Source organism: Helianthus annuus, chromosome 16, assembly GCF_002127325.2.
Source record: "Helianthus annuus cultivar XRQ/B chromosome 16, HanXRQr2.0-SUNRISE, whole genome shotgun sequence".
NCBI lineage: Eukaryota > Viridiplantae > Streptophyta > Magnoliopsida > Asterales > Asteraceae > Helianthus > Helianthus annuus.
Genome location: NC_035448.2, coordinates 68,432,866 through 68,436,661, shown reverse-complemented (window position 1 = coordinate 68,436,661; position 3,796 = coordinate 68,432,866). Strand labels below are relative to the sequence as shown.

At 35.1% G+C, this 3,796-nt stretch overlaps 1 long non-coding RNA gene across 1 annotated transcript; it reads right to left on the bottom strand.

Annotated features, from left to right (window-relative positions):
• Nucleotides 1-1,661: 1,661 nt before the first annotated feature.
• LOC110875043 lies at nucleotides 1,662-2,256 on the bottom strand. The gene is made up of 2 exons (XR_002556465.2): nucleotides 2,144-2,256; nucleotides 1,662-1,747 (listed from the first exon to the last, which is right to left on the bottom strand). It is a non-coding gene; the product is annotated as an uncharacterized LOC110875043 (long non-coding RNA).
• Between the last annotated feature and the right edge of the window lie 1,540 nt (nucleotides 2,257-3,796).

Here is a 3,796-nt window from a genome sequence, read left to right as displayed (position 1 = left end):
AATAACGTTAGGATTATGTGATCAGGTCTGATCAATTTGAATAGGGTTTCAGAGGAAGATGGGAAGAGGCATCAGGTCTGATCAATTTGGGGATTATGTTTCACGATGGCGATGGTGGTGGGTTTTAGAGAGAGAGAGAGGGGAGGAGGAAGATGAGGGTGGGCCATCTTTATTATTTATTTTTTATTGTTCAGGAGCAATCTAGTCATTCACACCCTGTTAACTCAGAAAACTAACTGATGTTAGGTACAGGGACTATCTGTCACACCCCAACCGATGGCGGAAACATCGGAGAGAGACGAAATAGATTGCTCATTACACATAACACTAAAATTTGCGATGAGTATTTAAATGATGAATTTCATTTTATTACTATAAGAATTTGATTACAGCATGGAAAGGAAAGTACAATTATAACAACTTGAAATAAAAGAATTGCATTACAATAAGTATACAAAATTTGAAATGAGTATCTAGGCATCCTACTATGTTCCATGCATCATCAACATCATCATTAAACCTACAACATGTTTTAAAAGCGTAGTTCTATACAAAAGTATTGGCGAGTATACAAGTTTGGTGTACTAGCATAATAGTATAAAATGGTAATGAACAATCCACATAGCAAACCTAGTTATCAAGATTAACGTATAAACCGGCATGTGAACAAACAAGTCAAACCAAAGATTAACGCAAGTATAAAGAATGATTAACTTAATATGACCTCTCATTCACGGGTGGTGCGTTACTCCTACAGCGCTATACATGTTAATGGAGGCTTGATCGAAGTTAATGACAAGTTCATCACATAAGAATCACCCAGAAAACATGAATCAAGCATAGCAAATAGTAAGCATGTATTGGATTGTTATTTGTATAATTGCATAAGAATATGAATGCTAAATGTGTTTTGTATAAATAAACATGTTACACCCAAAAAGTGTGAAAACGGTAAAATGGGTCAAGTATACTCACAAAATTGCTAAGTCTTCCGATTATCCAAGTGTTAACGAGTGAATGAGATTTGGAGGTTGAATGCATTCGGATTAGAGTTCAAGGAATGTTTATATTCGGCATTAGGAATTTAAGGTACATAAAGTATGTATGTAAGAAAGTAATCATCTAGACTTAGTACTCGGTTTTGACACTATAAACCCGAATGGGTTAGAATGATTTCATGGGTTTAAATGCCCATTAGAATCGTAACGAGAAACTAAGAATTTAGATGATGTAACTTAGTACCATGACGAATAATCACTTGATTATCATCAAGGGTTCGGTTATTATATTATACTAGTGGGAAACCTGGGCGTTGCGGCGGAGTCAACCATACATCACTTGGAAAAGAGCAAAGCATGCGAACTTGGGTTGGGATGAGTTAGGTTTGTTGATCAAGAATGCATCTTATCGAAACATATTGAATTTGTAGGAACTTAAAAGGGGCGGGCTCGAAAAAACAAATTGGAACAGACAAAAATCACCCAAATCATGGTATCCATGGTTTATATTATTGTTTGTAATGGTATTGTTTTTCCACATTAATAATGATAGAACTAAAACAAAAGAGGGTTAACGGATCAATCTATGTTAGGTCAACACCCGAACACATTTAACTCTTTATGCAACTTATCTAACTAGCCCACCTTGCCATCTTTAGCTTGTACTTCAAAGGATGACATTGATTCAAAAGAAAAATTACCATGTGTATATGAATATGCTCATCCAGTCCATCCCTTGGGAGACACCTCTGAATTAAGTAAAAATACAAACAATACAATTAGAAACTAATATTATATGTCTAAACAGCTTTTAGACAATTAGCCTTATTATTTCTGTTTCAGTAGGGGAATCGACATCATGTTATATAGTTTGAAAACTTTATTATAAGATCAATCTGAATGAAAAAAAAAAGTGTCTTTTTATGTGGGTGGAGCTTGGTTTCAATAAATGGAAGGCGTTTTGGTCCCAAAATCTAAGGCGCGCATAACATACGTGAGGTGCGTGTCAATGTACTACAAAATAATAAGCTTTATTTTACTATTAGGGACTGCATCTTTCTCAACTGTTTGACATATAAGCATATTTATCTAGTAAAACTTTCATTTTTAGTAAGGAAAATGAAAACAATCAACAAAATCAGTACTTTTGCCTTTGCGAAGAGGTCTAAGCTTATTTGGTGGTAGCCAAGTGGCCAGCGAGCGGCCCCACCACCGTATACATCTTCATTCCTCCTTCAGGTTACCTCCTCCTTGGTACGCCATTTCGACTATCCTTCAAGAGCAAAGCGAGTAGAGTTTGAATATGTTTTCATTGTTTTCCTAAGTTGAAAAATGCACTTGTTGGCTTCCTTGTATCACCGGTTAATTGAAAGTCAACATCGGAAACAAATAGACTACTTTAACCGGAAACAAATAGACTACATTAAAAATGACTCGTTTTACCCGTATCTAATTTAATCAAAACCCGTTTCGACCGGAATGAGAGTGAGCCCTGTTAAGGTGACATGTTTTAAGATGGTACCTGGTTGACCCGACCCACAAATTTCAAACTCATGTTATCTATATTTTTTCGTTTCTTTTTATTTTTGTAAATCCGCGAAAGAGAAAAGAAGTAGAAGGCTGGTTCTTACTCACCAACCCACAAGGCTTTAAGAGCCAGTTCAGCTTCTTCATCATGATTCATGTTGTAAAGAGTTACAGAGCAAGCTATAACATTTACAATGGTAATTGACTTCTTTTGACCCGTTATCAATAAATTATAACTTGAAATATAGACAAACATTTCATACCTCCTACAACATGAAGCAACTATGCCAGGCCTATCCGTGTCTTCTCCAAGTCATCTAAATTCATACTTTTTGAATGCTCGAGCACCTAAAGGGCATTTTTGTACAATTGGATGGCAGAATCTGCATCTTTTGTTATTAAAATCGCAATCAAAATTTCGAAATTATTAATTTCCTTTCATAAGATATATTAAGGAAACCGAGAACTAACTTTTTATCTGTTCCACGGGAGCAAACAAAAAACAATCTAGCTCAAAACAGTTTTGACCCATTTACTTATGTTTAATAAATAATACTAAAAACCCCTTAGATCATTATGTTCTTATATTCAGTTTATTATTGTATATCATAGAAGTATTATGGGTTAATTCAGCCTAACATGTTTTGACATGTACCAAAAGACAGTTTTTATGCATATACAAAAAAACGTAAAAAAAGTCTTACTTTTTGCACACTTTGCGTAAGCTAGAGGGCACATGTCCATTCTAACCCTTTGATCATTTTCTCCATATAACTTGGTATACACGCCTACAATTAAGCTTAACCAAGCGAAAAATATGGAAAATTAATTAAGCAAATATATAGAAGAACCACGTAAAAGCATTTTCAGCATCTTCGGCCTTTCCTTGTTTTATTAAAAGATTGCCAAGAGTTTTGACCCGTAACCTAGCTGACCCTCAGCCCAAAAAATGGTAATTGTAAGAGTTGACATCTCAACAACAACATGACCCTCAGCCCCTCTTTTACTCAAGTAGGGCTAGCACAACCCTCAACGCATGTGCATTACTCTGATCATGTAAAGAATTTGAGTATAAAAACAATTTAAGCGGAAAACAAAATCATTAAGTATCACATACCTGATCTACATTTTCATCTGCTGCGAGTACAATTATAGCCCGTGCCTTCGAAACCAAAACTACTTCTGCATATAACTAAAGTGCCTATGAATCTAAAATCAGGTTTTACTATATCCATCTCCTCTATATCTCTCTCAACCATAACAACAACAAC